General features: G+C 43.1%; 1 long non-coding RNA gene across 1 annotated transcript in view; it reads right to left on the bottom strand.

The window, feature by feature from the left end:
- Positions 1 to 208: 208 nt before the first annotated feature.
- Positions 209 to 20,561, bottom strand: part of LOC149917400 (uncharacterized) — a 41,352-nt gene continuing 20,999 nt past the window's right edge. Inside the window, exons 4-5 of the long non-coding RNA XR_016467637.1 lie at positions 3,013 to 3,375; positions 209 to 1,277 (exon numbers count right to left, since the gene is read on the bottom strand). This is a non-coding gene — a long non-coding RNA (uncharacterized LOC149917400). The remainder of the gene's footprint in view (positions 1,278 to 3,012; positions 3,376 to 20,561) is intronic.

The raw sequence follows: 20,561 nt of genomic DNA, 5'->3' as shown, positions 1-20,561 counted from the left end.
GCACCGAGCTGCAGAACCTTCAAGGACTGTGGCAGGTGGGGTCAAGTCTCAAAGTAGTCTTCACAGGTGAGACGGATGTTCCAGAACTGACAAGATAAGCTTTGGTAGAGGCCTACAGAAGAATAGTCCACAGTATCTATATCCACAGATACAGCAGGAGAGGCTCACAGTGTAAACAGGAATCATCAGTGTATCCTACTGGGTAGAGAACAAAGGCTGTTTCTAGCTGATCTCATTAATTCTGCTGACATGATTAGGAAGATAGCTATGCAATGACACAATTACCACCAAAAACATGATGCTTAGAGACACCGTGCCAGAGAACTGGTGAGTTACTAACTAGCTGCCAGATACTGTATCAGTCACAAAAAAACATGCAGCTCCCCCAGAACAAATCCCAGAGCCCTGAAGATCTTGCTTTTTTAAGACCAGGTCTTAGTTCTTGCTTATGCCCAGTAATGTATACTCTGGTGAACAGCTTAACTGGAATCACAGGGACTGAGAAGTGCTGTTGAACATGAACAAAACTTGATGAATGTAGCCTGAGGTGAGAAGTTTGCTGACTAAATAAGGGCTTAAATCACATAGGACATCACAGCATTCTTTCTGTAGTGCATGACACTACCAGAGAGGTTACATCCACAACTCCAACCCTTATTCTAGCCAAGAATTGTCTACTTCAGACATTTTTTTTCAAAGTTTGAAGAGCCATGAAAAAAATCACCATTGCTATCTTACACAAGCTTTTGTGTGGGGTGCTTCTGTTGCTGGCATTATGCAGAACATTCATTCCTACTCACCTGGTACATTTTTAAGCATGGATCAATATAAAAACCACACAGCAGATATAAGATAACTGTGATTTCTACACATTATTCTGAACGTTATGGGACTTAGGTTTCTCCTTGGACAGATTCTCAGACTTTGCTGTGGATCAAGAATGGCTCTGAGAACCTCCTGCTTTAAAAACAGTCTCACTACATAATGTGAAACTAGCTTTAAATGTTTCTCCCAGGTGTCCCAGAGCACGCAGTTGATTAATTCTGATTTCACTCTGCAGAAAGCCATGTCACACGCACACCCTTGCCACCTAGTACACTAGCCACATTCTTCCCCTGTTAGTCATGGAGCATGTCTGCCTTTAACTTACAGTTGCAGATAGTTATGTGCACGGGGTGCTCCTCCCATGATTCAGGAGTTCCTGTCTCCTGATGCTGCAAGGTGTCGAGTGTTCCTACCCTGTCACCTTCCCGGTGACCTCAGGGGATGCATGACTCCTAGGATAGGACAGGAGGAAGATGAGACACTCAGTAAGGATAATAAGCTCGGGGAAATGGTTGGGAGAGCGACTGTGCTTAAGCTGCCTAAGGTTCCATCCCAGTGGTGCCAGTTGATGACTTGGACTGGATGAGGTTTACCTATCGTACTGTTAGATCAACCAGGTATGAGTCACCCAAACTAAGGACACACGGCTGCTGTTAGATGCAGTACAGCCTTCATGCTGCTCAGAGTGGGGAATCTGATTCTCAGCAAACCCAGATTTCCTGCAGCATTTTCCACTGCACATCACTGTTTACAGGCATTACTCCTAATAACACAGGACAGTAAGCTTTTAGACAGGCAGGTTAAAAGACAACTCAGTATGGTCTCCAGTAATTTTGGAGAACTTCACTATGGAGACTTTGTGTCAGTAGAGGCCTGCAGGTTTCTGATGGTTATTCACTCAGCTCCATGAGGTCTTTGGACCCAAGCCTGCCATTGCATGATGTGTATGAGGATGTGCCATCTGCATTGCCCTCACTGAATCCAACTTCGTGTAGAATGATTATGTGTCTGGAGAGCTGCAAGCTGCCCAATATGAAAGGTTTCGGTACACAGCCTTCACAGGGCATGGTTGAGATAGGCAGCCATGTATACTGACAGTTGGCAGAGACACTAAATGGCATCACATCAATTGATCTTGATACCATCTGGCTTTCAGAGGGGTTATTCTGCCAAGTGGCTCTTGCTATCCTTGGGGTAGATTGAAGAGAAATGGGGAGGGAGTTTTGCTTTGTCTGTATTCTTTTGTCCTCGCTGCTTTTAGATAAGGTGACACAAATTTTCCAGTTCCCTTTGGATTTAAACTGTTAATTGTATAAGGCACAATGGTGACTCTGTATCACGGGAACAAACGATGAAAGAACTGTTAGAAAAGAAATCCCTCAGTGAGGGAAGGTGCTATAGCTTCCCTTTTCTTAAGCTTTGAATTTAGTTTGGTTCTGCCAAAGCAGAGATCCTGGCAGGAGTAATTTGGGGTACTCTGCCCAGTAGAAACATTTCACCAGCTTACTGAAGACCTAGGTGAAAACTCAGAGACAAGTTCCCTCAAGTGTCTGCAAGTTCCTCAGTAGAACCAGGTGCATTCTTCCCTTTGGATTTCAGGAAAAGTTAGATTCCAAGGAAATCAGATCTGGGTTGGTGCATGGAAACAAAAAGGCAGGACAAGAACTGATCTTACCTTAAATCAAACAAAAGCCGAGAAAACAACTAAACAGCAGCAACAGAACAATAGCCACTTTCATAAAGTCCAAAACAGGAGTCTCTCCCATTCTCTGGGAATTTCCCAGTACATTCTTTAACACACATTTTTTAATTGAATTGTCAAACAAAATTGTATCAAGTAGTTTGACTTTCTAGAATGGAACATTCAAAAGAAGTTAACTGTGATCTCAATTTAAAGTGTTGAATTAAACCTTAAGAAGATTCTTAAGAAAGAGGCATATCTCAACAAAATTTACTCTATATATAATTTACCTCTTGCTGAAAGTGTCAGACAGCAAAGGCAAACAGTTGTGCCAAGCTCACTGTTAAAAAATAAAAATAAATAAATAAAAAAACAACAACAAATAAAGGTCTTTAAAGGATTTTTTTTTTCTTTCAAGCTTGAAAATCTTGAATATTTGACTGATCAAAGCTGTTAAGGAAACCATCTATTAAAAGAAAAAGCATCTGAAAAGTGATTTGCCTCACCTTGCTGTGTCACTTTGTAGGACCAGATATTTAATGTTTACATGTTACAGTCTTTGGATTAAGCATGGGAGCTGTCTACAGATAAGATACACAGCTCTCTTCACTCTGTCTCCTAAATTGCCCATGGCTTCCATTTACAAATCCATGGATTATATGATGGTGTCACAAAAGGATCCTATTCAGGCCTACAGAGCAGCATTTAAGATCTAATACCATGTTGCCCAGACGTTTTTTTCTTTGCTTCCCATCTTCTGTGCTGCCTACTTGCCTTCCTCTTGGCATCCACTCCTGCTCTTTATTCCTGTACTCTTTACAGCTCCTTGTGTCTTGGATATATCAGTGGCAGCAAATGAGCAGAAATGGCTGAAAGGGATGAGAGAAAGGAAGCATCAGATGATGGAACAAGGGTTTCTCTCAGCACCCTGTTGTCCTCATGCACATGATCATCTCGCTGAAGGATGTCTTTGCTTTAACTGGGATACTATGTGATCTCCCTTACATCCTGAATTATTCTACAGTGTGTTAGATGGTGGTCTCGGACTTGTTGCCTTGGTACAGTTCTTAGTGAGCTGCAGCCAGCCCCACTGTGAGAAGTCAATATAGGATCAGGTGGTGTAGAGCTGGTAGTCTCATTTCCCTTCTTGGCAGATCTGTGGGGATAACCATTCTACTTTAAGCTGCTTAACTATCTTCCACTTGTATATTTTTGATAGTTGAAGAAAATAGATAATCTAAACTGGATTAAAAAAAAAAAAAAAAAAAAAAGTAAAAAATTTCTGTTTGTCTTCTGTCTGCTCTCAGATAAGTTAAGTGGGATCTTTCGGTTTTTTTTTTCCCTTTCCTTTCTTTCTGGTTCTGCAGAAATCAAGAGAATGGTCTGTCAATAGCACACAAGTAAATCTACAAAATCTGAGTCAAAGCTCTTTGGAGATGATACAGCAGAGAGAGCCCCTAGTCAAGGAAAGGATTTGACTCTTCTGCCAGCAACATCACACAGTTTATATTCCACTGTCATTCTGCATGATACATGGAGTTAATCTCAGAGAGATTGACTGGCTTTTTTTTTTTTCTTTTGCCAAACAGGGAGAAGTTTGATCACTTCAGAACAGTAGAAACAGAGAGAACGCAAAAGAATTATTAATCTTGTGGATGGAATCTTATTTTCTAATGCAAAGAGCAAGCTTTAAATGCAGCAAGTTGAAACAATAAAATATTTCTTTTGCAAAAAAATTGAGGGTTTTTTGTTTGGTTCATTGGTTGGTTTTGCTTTGTTGGCTTTGTTTTTGATGTTATTTTATTGTTATGATTGCTATGGGAAGGGATGTGTGTGCTTAAGAGTCCAAACCATTATAGTAGGATTTATCTCCAGTCATCTGTTTTGTAGGAAATCCCATTCTTGACAACAAGAATGTTTTCCCTTAACTTACTTTTGTCCTTACTTTAAAGACAGAACACAGATACTGTGGTGGGCTCACAGTCATTGCACAATATACTACATTAACACAAGAAGTGACTATTGCTTCTGCTTCAGGAGATGCACCTTTTTGCCATTTGGAAGCACAGAGTATAAGAAAAGTAAAACAAGCAAATCTCCATCTCCCGCAGTGAAGAGTGTCTGCCATCACTCAGAAGAAAAAAACCTCAAACACTAAAGTTACATTAAAATTCTGCTCCACACTAGATGAAACTGTGAATTCTTCCTAGCTTGTAGTTATTATGTTTGGTAGCATCTATATTAAATAATTAAATTATGACTAATTGCACTGATAGGATAGCCCTGTGATACAATACATCACTCTGGATAGTTTTTCAGCTTTAAAGTGTCCACCATTTGTTCCATAGCTGTGCTTTTCTGCATTTTCCTGTCCTGGCTGGGTACACATGGACTGGTTCCTGGCATCCCTTTTGCAAACAGACATTCTAAAACTTGAGGAAGCTGAAGGAAAAGGAGTAAACTCCCACACTTCTGTGAGGCTTTCTGAGCATGAAAAATGCATGCTGTGTTTGTTAGAGGCTGAAGTCACATTAGCATTTAATTACATTAACATTTAACGCCTAAAAATGTCAGGAAAATGCTGAGAAAAAAGAATTTCAGAACTCAGACAGATCCGAAGCACGCACGTTTAAATGCCTGACTTGGATTCCTGATGAAGAACCATTTCCACTTTTCTTGCCATGCAGTAAACAAAAATCTAGTCTGTTCCATCCTAAATGCCCCTCCACCAACTTTCTTAACAAGCTGAGGTGAATCAAATTGAACTGCTCTTTCCAGTTGTTTTTGTTCTTTGGAATGCTATTTGACAATGAAAATTGCAATGGAAGTAACACGTTCTTCTGAGGTCTCAGAACTATCAGACACACTCCATTTACCCTTAGCACCCGCTTGAGCAGGAGCTACAGGATTTTGAGGGGAGGACAGATTCAAGCCTGGTGTAGCAGCCTTCATCATGCCTTCTCTTCTCAGAGAAGCTGTGTGTGCTTGGCACCTTGGTTCTTTAAGCCACATAGCAATTATTATTATTATTATACTCTCAAATCTGAGTGAAGTTATCTACAAAGTAAAAGCTCTACCAAATACATTCTGTAAGACACCAGAAATCAGTGCAGCCCTAGAACAGAGGTATCATGTTGCTGCAACTTTGGGATTTTGTAGCAAAAAGAACTTGCACATAGAAAAACACATAAAGACACTAAACAATCCAACCTTTGTCTCTTCACTGCAGCACTCAGCCTATTGCTTCTGTAATGACACTTCAGGCATCAGAACAACTGTAGTGCAGAGCTGTTGTAGCATTTCTACGCTGGAGAGATTTCAGGTTTTTGGTTACTTCACTTAAGAAATTATTTGATGGTAATGGATATTAAGGAAACTAAAGTGCCTGGAAGATTTGAGAATAAATGTTTTTTCTGTGTGGGGCTAAGGACTATATGGTTTTCATGAGCCTTCTCTCTGCACAGAAAGCCCCAGGAAGGACTGATTGCAGAGCATAGCGGTGACCACAGGACTGAGGCAAATGGAGCAGAGGAAGATGGATCTCTGGAAAGGGCCAGAGAGGTCACTGGAGCTTACAGAAAGCATGCCATCTCCTCTTATTTTTTCCTAAAAGTAGGATTCATGCCCACTGCATACATCCCCTTCCAGGAAAGGATGTGCAGGAAGCAAATCCTTTGGGAAGATAAAAATGAAGGTATTTCTCTAAAAGCTGATGATCCTGGGTCATGGAACAAAATGCTTGGAGGTTCTTGCACTGCTATACTATTCAAAGGAGCAGATCTGAGCCACAGTAAAATAACAGTGTGGGATTGGGCATCATCTGCTGGGGTCCCCACCACCACAACCATTTCTTTCTAATCAAAGCACCTAGAGTCATTACAGAAGTATTTTTTTGTAGCACCTTAGTTACAGCCGGAAGTGTCATTAGCTTCTTTTTCAAACTGAAAACCTAGAGAATAAAATGAAGTGCCTGGACACAGAGCCTGATATGTCTCAGGCTTTTCCCTTCGCCCTGGAACTACTCCATTGCATATGTTATGTGCAGACGATGCTGTAAAGCCAGACAGGAGAGAAAATGTTGAGAACTATTTGTCCAGACACTGCATTTATTCTGTGTGCATCAAAGAAAATATTTTTCTCCTTCACCACCCTCCCCTGCCAGCTCTCGGATTTTCCAAAGCAATATCCACAAATTGGAATTTCTGCATGGACACAAAAACAAAACATTACTGCAATAGCTTTTGACATGGGCATGTATTGCATTTGAATAATTGCTCACAATTTTATTTCCAAACCGTGAAATCTTCACCACCTGACTCTTGGATTAATATATTAACAGGATAAAGCTATATACCGTAAGGCTTCTCAGATAAAAAGCTTAGCTATGAGAAGGCTTCTTAGTAACTTTTTTCATCCTTGACTATGTCAGAGCGAATTGTAACATCTAACTCTTCAGCTAAAACCTCTATTCAGTACTTGCTTCTTAACAAATAGGATAATATTCATTTTATTTTGGAGTTTAATTTTAGATGAGGTGACGCAACAGAATTGAGAGCAGGCACTGGATAATGGTGTCCTGCTGTGTGATAAATGACTGACTAATGCAGAGGCAATTAAAATAGGAATACCTCCCTGGAAGTTGGCACCCTATAGCCCCATGACGAAGGGGCACCAAGCAACCAACAGCTTCAGCTATGTTTGTTCATGCAGTATGCTGCTCACATATAGCCATGCTGCAGAGCCTGAAGGAAAACGATCCACACGAGGAGAAATCTGGTCTATTTCTTCCACACAGAGGGGCCTTCCATACAGCAGGCTCCCCTTCTGGATCCATGAAGTCACTCTAGATCACAGAGTGCATCCAACTAAACTGAAAGACTTTGTCCTAGATGAGACATAATTCTTCATGCAATAATGCTTTTAAAACTTATCTTGCAGCATAAGTCTTACTTTTTGTGACTTTACTGGCTTTGTGGTCCTATATGCACAATTATGATGTGTTTTTTGGGTTTTTTTTTTTTGCTGCAGCAAGTCCTCTTTCACCTTTTAAGCCTAGCAATGCATGCAGCAGTTACTGGCAGTGTCCTCTAGAAGAGATGGTCTATGCCACAGCTATGAAAAGCAGTAAGAACTGTCAGACATATGGATTAAAATAAATAGATAATTGGCCATGATAGAGCAAGGAAAATAGGAAAATGCTACGTCTCTTCCAAGTTTAGATTGCAGGGCAGGAGAGGCATTTGGCAAAGCCTGTTTCAGAAACACAAGCAGGCAAAGAGCTGAGATACCCCTGACTCCTAGTTTCATCTCTGTTAGCTAAGGTGTCATGTAGTCTCAACTGTGACAGCTTTTAAGTTATCTCACCAAGGCACTGTAATTAGTCATAAAACAGAGCATTATAATTCATTCTGTCAAAGCTATTTTTGTTCACTTGGAGCTGTTGTTACGGACTGACATAATTGGACAATAGGTGCAATGAGCCTCTGTTGTGATATTATCTTCACAAAGCCAGGGACTTTGTGGTAGGAGAGGGTAAAATACTGAGTTCTGCCAAGCAACATGGCATGGAGAAAGCCTGCCTAACCTGGGGAAACCAGGAGGCCATGGTCTTCTGTCTGGTAAGCCCATACCAATCCTCCTAATGCTGCCTCACTGTAAGGCTGGCACAGAGTCAGAGCCAAGGACTGCAGTGTGCTCCATGCAGTTTCCCAGAATCCAGTTCTAGACAGAAGGCATGGGCAATATATGGAGAAAAGGGGAAAAAAAATAAAAGAGGAAGAGCTTTCTGATCTAAATGTTCACCTTTTGGATAAGCTCCTGCTGTAGGCAACTGGCTTTTCCATACTCCTTCATATGGTTCCACCTGCAATCCTGACCGTACTCAGCAACACAGTCTCATGGGGCATCAGACATCAGCACAATGGGTTGCAGTCACCTATTTACCTTGTCACCAAAGGAGAAGCTATAAGATCTGCCATCTTCACTTATCTTCACTGAGCCAAGCAATATCCAAAGCGAACGAGAGGTTTTCTGAATGTCATCATTATCAATGTGCTCTAAAAGGAACTTTTCCATAGTGCTTCCCATCTCCCTGACTTGTATTGCCCTCATTGTGGGAATCAATAACGTGCAGCCTCCTTTCATCCCATGGGCAGCTCTGTCAGGGAGATGAACCTCTGTGGCCACACAGGGCTGCAAAACTCTGATGCCTGGCACACTGCTCTCTGTCTCAGCAAAGCAGCGCCTACACAGCCATGAGACAACCAAAACAAAATGAGACATTTACCTCCTCCTGATTTCAGCCTGATTTGCACTAAAAATCTTTTGCAAACTGTTTCTAGCTTTGCTCTCAGAAACTGCTTGCAAGCAGTTGACAGCTGAGGCTTAAAAGCTACACTGATTAGAGGTGGCTCGGGCTGAGCTGGAAAACCTGATGCTTAAAAAAGCCAGCAAGCATCTCACATCCCATGTTGTTAGATGTTTTCCCATAGCACTTAATGAGCTGGCACAGTGCTGGCTGTCGGTGGGAGCTCCTCATCTTGCTGAGATTGCCTCACGAGCTGCTCTGGGCACAGACAGCTTCTCTGCTGCAGTTAGCCCTGCCTGGGAACAGCAGAGGCTGCTATCATGCGAGTAAGGAAAAAATTGCTCTGTGCTTCTGACACCAGGAGAACTCATTGCCCTGCAGTAAACAAGGCGGTGATAATGCTTGCAGCCCTAATGGGGACTCCTGAAATGTCAGTGCTGGTAGCTGCCCTTTCTCTGCCGACAGGATAGTTAGCCCCAGGACAGGAAACAAATGACTGAGGTGCTCCGTCTGACAGCCACTGAGCTCCTCATTAGAAGGCTCAGCATCTCAAGGTAGGGTTTTTAAACAGCTTGGTGTTGAACAGCAAGCTGCTAAGCGAGCTCCTGTGGCATGCAGCAGCTCTTCCTTGAGGGAAGCTTCTCCTTTAAATGCTTCCAAATCCCCGGTAAATAATGGTTTCCATTCTCAGTGCTTAGCTGTACTGTTTGGAGCTGAGTAGTGTTCCTGTATTTATAGATAGCCACTTTGTTTATCAATTATTTTAAGTATTTTCAGGAAAGGGAAGGAAAACCTGGGAATACTGCAATTGCCTGTCTGCCCTCATTAGCCAAGTAATTATTTCACTGTAATTCAATTGTTTCCTGTACAAGCAATAGCTTACAAAGTTCCTCTTGCTTTTCTTTTTGCTTCTTTCTCCGGAGCTATTCATCTCTGCCTCTGTATCACTCCTCCCTCCTAGCTAAGGCGTACATCTTGGGGTCTTTACTGCTGTGCATTGAATCAGAGCTAAAAATACTTTTCGTCTCCTTTTTTTTTTTTTTTTAAACCCAGTTCAGCTGACATTTTTCACGGTGGGTACACAGCAGAAGCTAAATGAGATTTATCTTGTTTTATTCAAGTTAATAAAATCTGCAAACATGGTGTGACCTGTTACTGAAACTAGGATACTTTAACATTCGCATCTGTGAATGCTCAAGACTGCATCAAAGCAAATGCTTTGAACTACATGCCAGTTTTTGGTGCTCTTTACTACAGCAGTGGAGTTCGGAGGCAGAAATGTAGATCCCAGGTGTACAAGCATTCCATTATGGGTAGGAATGGCACAAAAATATTCATGTAAGTTTGAGGTTCTGAAAAATACCAGCTTCCTTCTGCTTGGACCTTAAGTAGATTCACTGGGCAATTGAGCAGATAACCAGGTCTGCCCAGCAGGCATACAGTATTTTGGGGCTGAAAGCATCCTATTGTCTTCATGGCTTTGCCATGGCCAAGGGTACAACCAGGTGGCTCTTGTTCACTTTGGATTCCGCATAGTATCCCAGGCTTACTCCTAGGGTGCACCACGAGGCCCTGTGAGTGGTGAAGGCATCCCCAAGAGATAGTAGCTCAAGGAAGAGAAGTCTGTGGTTGCATCTTACCATCCTATCTGACACTCCTTTCACTGACAGGTACAAGAACAGAACTGTGTTGAAAAAAGCCGTCTTGACTCTGGTACTACATTCAGTCAGGTAATAACCCAGTCATGAAGGAAGGGAGTATTTTAATATAGATTTAGTGTCAACTTTGTCAGTGCTATTTCCTCAGCCAGCATATGTTGAACTGTACGGTTTTCAAATTGTATCTTAGCTTAATTGTAAAACTAAAATGATTAATACTCCTGCTCTTTGATGGATTTCAGAGCTCAAAGAGTTCTCCTTACTGGGGAGAGAGCTGTACATTTCTGCTCCTCCTGACACGTCTACCCTCACTTATACCTTGCCAAAGGAACAGCATGGAGCTGCATGCCTTCTGCAACATTTTCCTTTACTTATTTTCTTTTATTTTTATTAGTTCTCCACTTTTTCAATGAAACAGTATCTACCTCCCCTCCTTTGCACCAAAGTCTCCATGTTCAGGTCCGTGGCACTTAAGTTACCCTTTGGCAAGCTTCAGTGACCTTCTCTGTGCATTCCTGATCCCACCACAACTGCAAGATGCTGAGAGTGAACCTGCAACAACTGACATGCTGCTGTGAAGTATCAATAAAAGCACATCATGTGGGGCCAGGGATTTAGCTCCAGTATGGGGAAACCAGCTCTGGCTTCACCAAGACTAAATACCTGCAAGGAGCATTGGTTAATCATGATAAGCATAGCCTTTCTCAGAGAAGCTGGGATGTTTTGGGAATGACACAAGAGGAAACATTGCCTGACCTCATTAATGTGTCCCAGAGTGGAATAACAAGCAATTTAGTTGCTGAACAAGGCTTTCTGATTTACCAGGTTGTGACTTGCCTTAACTCCCATAAACACTCCAAATCCCAGGAGGTGAGGGAGAAGAGGAAGAGGAAAAGAGAAAATGAGTAGGGGGAAAAGACACAGGGAGGCTCTCAAGCACCAAGATTGACTAATTATTGGTTTACTATAATCCATTTCAGTGACAAATCTTCCATCAGACTTTCTCTCCCCTGAGACTTTTCTGGGGGCTCTTTTTTAACTCGCATCATAGTTCTGAGCTGGAAACTTATGTCCTTCCAGGCAGCGTTACCAGCTATGTGGAATATGTGACATGAAAAAAGGAATGGTCCGGGCTTGGGGAGGGTGAGCCACAGAGAGGGATGACCAAAGCAGAGTGGAGATGCCTTCTTAAAAGAATGTTTGGAAGTTACCAGGACCCTCTGAGGTGGCCTCAGCCCTATGTCTGTGCATCTGCAACCAACATCGCGGCCATGGGCTGTTCCCATCAATGTTCACGTCTTGTTGCATTATATGTATGCACTGTTTCTTCTGCAACGAAGCTCTCCTTGGTGCTTCACAGTTTCTTAAGGGAAGTGCTGGACCTTGATAGTGTATTGCCATTGTTTTTGACACTGCATTTAATTATTATTAGTTAATATCCAGTTGGGAACAACTTATCTTGCAAAGGAACAAGAGGGACATAAGTCCTTGACTGTAGGAATCAGTGCCGTTCAGCTCTTTGCACTGAGCCCTGTCTTGGCAGCAGTGAAGGACATTATTCTTCATGTTCCAAAATCACTGAAGTTGCCTTTGTTTGCAGATTTTCCTTCCTGCTCAGTGACAAGAAGACCTGCAGAAGAAAAAACTGGCTCCAAGGCAGCATCCCGTGCCTTTGAAGCAGGAAGAGCTGCTTTTGCCCATCTGTCACTGGAGACAAGGTCATTTTCGAATGACCTTGATTTGTAAGGGGGTGACAGCCATTCAGACCCAGCTGCCTGCTTTGTTACAGCAACGTCATTTCCAGATTTACTGCAATGAAAGTGGAGAAATCCAGCATGGCATCCTTCCTAGAGGGTTTGTGACTACAGTGAAACCCCCAGCAGTGGGATGGCTGCTGGTCTCCCTATGCTTGGACTGAATCCATTTAACATGTCCTCAGTTCTCTTTTCAGAACTGCAAACACGAATCATCTCCAACAGGAGCCTGTAGCATTTGCAGCATGTCCAGCACTGCTGTACAGCAACAGGATTATCCTATGGGAATAGCTGAACTTTTCTGACCTAAATTCAAATCCCTTCAGATACTATAAATTGAAAGTTCATCTCAGCTTCATGCATTTCTCTGTGCAGTGAGAAAACAAAGTAAAGAGAAGGCACAAAATGCAGGGGAAAGTGTTACTCAGCCCATGAAGCAAACCAGATAAAAGTGATCCTGAAAGTAGAAGCCAAGAGAGGTAAAAGAAACTTTCTAACAAAACCATAATAATGTGTGCTGTATGAATAATGTGTATGGGCTCCCAGAAGGAAAAGGAAAGGTCATTTTATCCCTGTATCATCATCTATCTTCAAATTAGAGTATGTTCTCATTGCAGATTAATGGGCCACCATAGAAACCATAAAATAAAACAATGTGAAAGATAAGTAGATTTGTAAACCTCTTCAAAAAGTATTTTGAGCAGTTCGTAAAGCCCTGTGATCCTACCAGGATTTGGGAAGGCCACATCAGATGAAGCCAGGCTTTTGCTGCAGAAGGCTTTCTTTTTTCTTTTATATTTTAATCAATATTCCTGACACTATTCCCCAGCAGCATTCGCATTCCTGGCTGCTTCCCTGTCAGGTCCTGGCATAGAGCAGCCCTGGCTCTCAGGTCACAGCTGACATGTGCACAGCTTTCCATCCGTATTGGGTTTTGCAGGTGGAAAGCTGAACAGTGTCAAACGACTTGCTAAAGCTATGCAGCTGGTCAGGGATAGAGCTGGGAATCAAATCCAAGGCTTTTGAGGTCCAGATAAATGCTTTTTTGATCCTAAATGCAGGTGTCTGAAGAGGCAAAAACAAAATCAGGATTTCCTACAGGCTAGAGTCCCAGTGTGAAATTTTCTTTTACATTTGAATTCAGCAGAAACAGTTTGGATCAGTGAAACTGAGAGATACTTTGAGTAAAAGCTGAGGTTTGGGAGATACTGCTGAGCAGAAGGAACTGGCCAAAATGGATGTGCCATCTTTGACAGATGGAATTCATATATTGACCAAGAGTAAAATCAAGTCCTGGCTGTCTTCTTCCAGTACCTGAAGGGGACCTACAGGAAAGATGGAGAGGGACTTTTTATAAGGGCATGTAGTGACAGGATGAGGGGAAGTGGTTTTAAACTGGAAGAGAATAGATTTAGACTAAATATTGGGAAGCAATTTTCTTTACTGTGAGGGTGGTGAGACTCTGGAACAGGTTGTCCAGATAGGCTGTGGATGTCCTCTCCCTGGAAGCATCCGAGGCCAGGCTGGATGGGGCTTTGAGCAACCTGGTCTAGTGGGAGGTAACCCTGCCTATAGTGGAACTATGTGATCTCAAAGGTCCCTTCCAATCCAAATCATTCTATGATTCTACGGTTCTATGATTCTTCCAGGGCCCAGGTAGGAGCAGAGCAGTTTCAGGGCCTTTGCTGCTCACCAGCTCCTGTCTATGGCTGGCAAAGAGGTCTGCATTTGAAGAAATAAATTTCTGAACATTTTTACTTCCGGAATTTTCATCCTTTTGGGACACTCTCCCTGATTCCAAGATGTGTTTATGAAGTGGCCTTTTTCTCGGTATTGGATTTCACAGTCTGCTCTCGTCTTCCTCAGAGACCTTGGGAAGGAATCAATTTATTATGAGCACTTATTCCCCGTGGGTCTCTCAGCACCAGGTCAAGCTGGTGCTGCCTCACTTGACATTTCTGATTTTATCTTCTGAACTGCTAAGAGAGCATATCAGCTTCCTGATTTATGATGGGTTGGGCAAATACTATCACCTTTTCTCACCTAACTGGGGGACAGCAAAGGCCATCTGGGCTTTGAGGTCAGGCTCAGAATTGGAACAGGAGAAATGTGAAATCGCACCCAAATCTTACATTGGATGGTTTTCTACAGCTCATTTGACTTGCAGAGTTTCCTGGACAAGCCTCTGAAATCTGCCTCAGATAGCTGAGTTCTTTCCAGGGAGAAGTTAATGTTTTTAAAGAAGAGCCCATGGTGCTCTGGGGAGAGCTTAGTCTCGACACTGGTGTATGTAACTCTGTGGTGTATGTAAAAGTTGGGTGTGTAAAAGTACAACTAGTAAAAAAATGATAATGTTACTACTTCTGGGTCTACCACAACTTAGGAGAGAGCAGTGTGGTCTCTTGGAGAGGACCAACCCTGCAGCATGCAGTGGCATCTGGGACCATGTGGTGACAAGGCCAAGCACAGGCTAATGGGCCCATTAGCTTTTGGTGGTTCCCTGGATCTCCTCCTTAGAGGATGAGAGCTGCACAGAAACGTGCTCATTCTGTTCAAAGACAGCCATTAAATTCCCATTTAAGAACTTCTTCTGGGGTAATTCAGCATTATCTGTAAATGTGGAATACCGACTTTGTGAATATTTTACAATTTCTATTAGTCATTTATATTTTTAGAAACTGAGGCCATAAAAAATTTAAGTCATTTTGCTTCAGTTCTGCCACAAAAGAGATCTTTTTCTCTAGGTTACGTTTCATTAAAGTCTTGTACATCTGATGAAAGGAACTGGAGTGAAGATAAAACAGAGATCTGCCTGTCTCTAGTGCTTTGCCAAAATACCTGAGTGTATATAGTTTCACTAGGAAAACAGAAAATTCTCTTATCTAGATCTCCTCTCACTGCTGATTGCCCTAAATGTCCCACTTTTTACTCACTTTGTTCACCTAGGGCTTATTCTTTTCCTTCATAAAAACACACCTTCCAATTTAAAGTCATACATTTGCACACAATTATATATAAAACCCTAGTTTTTCTAACACACTTGTATCCCTGCACCATACATTTTCACTGTCTTGGGCATATTCCAGCACAAGGACAACAAGGAGGATGCTTCTGTGCCTGACAGAGAGCAACAGGAATGAAAAGGGCAGGAGGTGAGGACAGGGCGCATGGTGCAGCAGGCACTCCTTGAGCTGAGTACAGACTGCGGGCCACCTCCTGTCTGCTTCATGGGTAGCTCATGGTATTCCAGTGGCCAAATATAACCCTGTAGCCTGATGCTGGGCTGCTCCTTCTGCTCTAAGCCTGGAGATGGAGCTTAGCTGCAGGCTGCTTTCCTCCTGCGTGGGCATGATGCCCAGTAGATCTTAGAGAATGTCCAAAAATCCAACTAGCCCATGGCTTCCATCTTGGCCAGCCTCTCCTCTGAGCACTTATTGGGTTGGACTGGGACGTGGGGAGAGATTTAAAGAGCAAGACTATGCTGCTTGGGGCTCGAATGATCCATTATCATGGAATCACAGAACATCCTGAGTTGGAATGGGACCCACAAGGATCACCGAGTCCAACTCCTGACTCCACAGAGAACCACCCAAAATTATGTCTGAGAGCATTAGGCCTTGCCCACTGCCCTGGGCAGCCTTTCCATGCCCACCACCCTCTGATGCAGAATCTTTCCCTAATCCCCAACCCGCCCCTCCCCTGACACAGCTCCATGCCGTTCCCTCAGCCCTGTGGCTGTCACACAGAGCAGAGCTCAGCGCTGCCCCTCCGCTCCCTGTGAGGAGCTGCAGCCGCCATCGGGCCTCCCCTCAGCTCCTCTGCTCTGGGCTGAGCAAACCCAGGGACCTCAGCAGCTCCTCACACACCTTGCCCTCCAGACCCTTCGCCATCCTAGACATTATCATGTATTTCTTCTATATCTGATCACAAGCAGGCCTGGATTTTGACACTAATGAGCTCTGAGCACAAGGATGACCCATTGCCATCAGTGTTTGGGACAGTTGTGGTGAATAAGGTGCTCTGAAAAGTTCAAGCAGAACCAAGAAATAAGGCTGAGCTTATGCTGGCACTTTGAGCACACAGCTCACTGCAATACCCTCAGCAACAGAAGATTCCTCTAAATTTTATCAGATATAATAAACTCACTGTGTGAGTTTGCAGGCAGAAGATTCTCATGTTTGCTCCCAGCTTTTGGGAAAACCAGACAGATCTTTAGCATCATGCAGGTCCTATTCAAAAAAGTATTACTCACATTCTAAAATAATTTATGAGGGAGTTGGAAAGCATGTTGCTGACATTTTTTCAGCTGGTGATCTGCTAAATGAGATGTTATTTCATTCTTTTTTCCCGAAAGATATTCTTCTGTAACTAGCATTTGGCTGCTCAGAGGTTTGGGGTTGCTAATGTTATGTGTCATCCCAGTGCTCACAGTCATCTCAAGCACAGTAGGTGTCACGAGATGAGCATGGACCTGGCCTCATTAGCTGCACCTCATCCTTGATAGATTGATAGATTGAGATAGATTCTCCCAACATACACTGCTACTTTTCTTACCAGTGTTTTGTTTCCTGACTATTTCAGAGTGTGGCAGGTCGCGGTGAGAACAGAAAGCCTGATTTCTAAGAAGGAGGAGGAAAAAGTGACCAGAGTTTTCCCAAAATTCACTAAGTGCAGATTTGAGAATGGGCCGAGCACAAAAATGCTGGTGAGATTCCTGTTCAAGGGGCAAAAGGACAGTTTCAGGTAGTGACTCATGGAGGTTCTGGCTGCTTTAGACAGCATGTAGCTGTGTGCTGTTGGTGCTCCAGAGTTCCACATACATCCAGCTGGCCCATAGATTGTGAATGAAATTTGGGAACTCTTACATTTCATACCCCGGCTGCTCAAAAACGCAGAGCAGTTGCATGCAGGAACCCATTAGGTCGTTTTTTCCCCTGTAATGTTATTGCTCACAGCTGTTACAAGTGCACACACTCTAGCTTCCAAATATAGTAAATATGCATTCACTGTATAGCTCCCACCACACTCCCATTTTTCCACAGCTTGCTTTATATCCTCCAGACCCTCATTCTTCCTCGAGCTTTGTATTAATTTCTAAAACAGACTGGAAGACCTGGGAGGCCTGTGATGGAAAGTCAGCAGTTTTTCAGCTCAGCAGATATAAGGTGAAGGAATACTTCAAGCAATGCTGGTTATACCTCTGAAGTGCTCTCATTCCTCTTGTTTGACATTCATGGTTGAAGGAAAAATTTTAACACAGGGACAAAGGGAAATGAAAAAAATCATTGCATTATAAATCTCTACCAGTTCTGCCCAGTCTGGCTGGACCTTTTCTTTTTAAAAACCCTTTACAGCTTACACTGTTTTAAAGGGAATCTCATCCACAAACCACATGATTATAGTTTCAATTAAGACTCACAATCATCCTTCAGACCTTAACCTCCTGATGCAAGATATAGGTAACACAGACAGCACAGAGATACAGGCAGGTCACCATTTCCAGCCATGCATTTGTCCGTGCTGCACATGGACCATTCTCAGAGGCGTGCTGCTATGAGGAAAACACAGTGCCAGAAATGACTTTTCTATGGAGTCACTTTGAGTGACCTCCCATGGCAGATCTTAGAGTACAACACTGCAGCTACACAAGAAGGGGGAAAAGTAACTCCAATCTTTTGATGACAATGTGATGGGATAAATGCTGTGAGATCCTTCCCACAGCCCTGGGTAGATTTCTCTACCCTTTTCCTGCTCTCCTTTGCATATTTTTGTAGATGAAAACAATTCTTTGCTGCACGGGTGTCAGAGCACTGGCACAGGCTGCCCACAGGCTACAGAGACTCTTCCTTGGAGATTTCCAAAAGCTGCCTGGATGTGGGCCTGGAAGCTCTGCTGTGGACTTCCTTGCTTGGGCAGGGATTGGAGCAGGTGGACCCAGAGGTCCCTCCTTGCAACCTCAAACTTCACGTCAATACATGAAAAGAACCACAGAGTGAGAAAGCAACTCTCTTTTTCTATGTTATTTATCTCTCAAGTACTGCCTCATGCATGCATGAGCCAGATTTTACAAATTCCCTTACATCAGAAAACAAACCTACGCAAAAATATCCCTGTGCTTGATGAGACATCTGAATACTGCTTTCTTGCTGAGAAGCTGAGAAGTATCTACTAGCTTCTCTGTGCTCAAGTTTCTTCCCATAATTTGTGCCAAAAATCTAGTTTTGAGCTCCTAAAATTAGCTGGTCAACAGCACAGGATCAGTCCTTCCAGACTCCATCGCACAGAGCAGGGAAGGTAATAGATAATAGAGCTTCTCCACCTTCTTTATTTCATCATAGTTTCACTGGTGGTCCAAAATATTCATGTGTCAGCTTTGAATTAAAAAAAATAAATATAATTAAACACGCACACACAAAAACTGAACAGCAACACCTTGGGGGTGATTAAAAAAATAACACCTCAAAGATCCATCCATCTGAGAATCTTTTCCATTGATGCAAGTGGATGAAATTTGTACTAGTAAAACTGCCTCTGGCAGAATAAATGTTCTGTGTGTTTTAGACAGTCTCAATTGTATATGAAAGTAAACCTCTGTAGATATGTATGTAAATTTCGCACATCGCTTCCTTCCAAAGACTTGTACTAAGTAATGTCCAGGAAAAAACTGCAAAGCTTATGATATTCCAGTAGTTGAAAAGATTTGCTTAACTTAGGGCTTTGGATGACACTGACCTTTAACATGGTCCCACACTACATCCTTATCTCTAAATTGAACAGAAATGGATTTGAAGGGTGAACTATTCAGTGGATAAAGAATTGATTGGATGGACACAGCCATAGGGTTGTGGTCAGTGGCTCTATGTCCAGGTGGAGGCTGGTGACAAGTGATGTCCTCCAGGAGTCCTTCTTGGGACCGATACTCTTCAGTATCTTAATCAGTTACATGGATGTTGGGATTGAGTGCACCTTCAGCAAGTCTGCAGATGGCATCAATCTGAGTGGTGCAGTGATACAGCAGAAGGATGGGATGCTAATTCAGAAGGACCTGGCAAGCTTTGAAAAAGTGGCTCACAAGAATCTAAGGAGGTACAGCAAGGTCAACTACAAGGTTTTGCACTTGAGTCAAGGCAGTCCCAGGTATGAGCACAGGATAGAAGAACTCATTGAACGCAGCCCTATAAAGATGGGGTTCTGGTGAATGAAAAGCTGGGCATGAGCCACCAGTGTGCTCTTGCAGTCTAGAAGCCTACAGTATCCTGGGCTACATCAACAGAAAAGTGGCCATTGGTGAGGGAGGCCATAGTCCTTCTCTTTCTGCCCTAGTGAAGACTGATGCGGATTACTGAGTCCAGGTTTCTGTCCCCAGCACAGGAAAGAATGTTGGAGTGTGTCCTGAGGAGGACTGTGAAGGTGATCACAGGGCTGGGACACCTTTCCTATGGAGACAGACACAGGGATCTGGGCTTGTTAAGTCCAGTTGCTGTGCCATCTCCCCCAGAGCCATCCAAAGGACCTTGGTTGAAATTCCTTGCCTTGGCCTGCTTTATAGAAGAAAGTATCAGATTAACCACCTCCTGTTCCCAATTCCCACATCTGCTCAGTGACCTTAGCAAAGGCATTTCCCCTTCTACTGCTGCTATGTCCACATCTGCAAAGATAAATGATAAAGAAAAGTGGCATGTGAATGCAGAGCACCCTAGGGAGCTGAAGTACTGCAGCACTGAAGACACTGCTGGTGTTAATCAGCACATGAAGACTGGACAGTAAATGAACATCTCTGAAGAACTGTTGCTTTTTGCAGTGCTATTTCTCTTGTCATCCAGCATTTTCTCTCCAAAGTGTTTGTGTTTCTAGCAGGAAAGTTTGCAGCCCCCACGTTTCTGAGAGATGAATTTTAGTTCTATAGTAACAGCATGGAAACGCTCAAGATGCTCATATTTCATTCTCTGTGTGTGAGACCTTTAAAAATATAACCTGACAGTGATGGGAAACAGCTAATGGAGAGAGATGTTGAACTCAAAGCACAGGTTTTCATAGCAGCATAAAATGGGAAGGGGGAAAGCACACAGCATGAAGCAAAGCAGTCTTCTGGGAGGCTGCAGGGAGCTCACATGTGCAAACACTGTTGGGGCATACATGATGGTGACAGGTAGCCAAATGTACAAGCTCTCAGAAGAACCACCCTGTACTCCCTAGGCTGGAGAAACAGCCCTACCCTGACCCAGGGGTACAGCAGGCACTGTTCTCACTATTCTCACTGCCTTTCCCATTAGAGAGGATCAGCAATGGGTGGAGTGACATTTGCCAGAAATTATCTTGTGCCTAAAGGGAACCCT

Source organism: Phasianus colchicus, chromosome 6 (assembly GCF_987193195.1).
Source record: "Phasianus colchicus chromosome 6, bPhaCol1.hap1.1, whole genome shotgun sequence".
Lineage (NCBI taxonomy): Eukaryota > Metazoa > Chordata > Aves > Galliformes > Phasianidae > Phasianus > Phasianus colchicus.
Note: the sequence above shows the minus strand (reverse complement) of the source record. Positions and strands in the feature narration are given on the sequence as shown.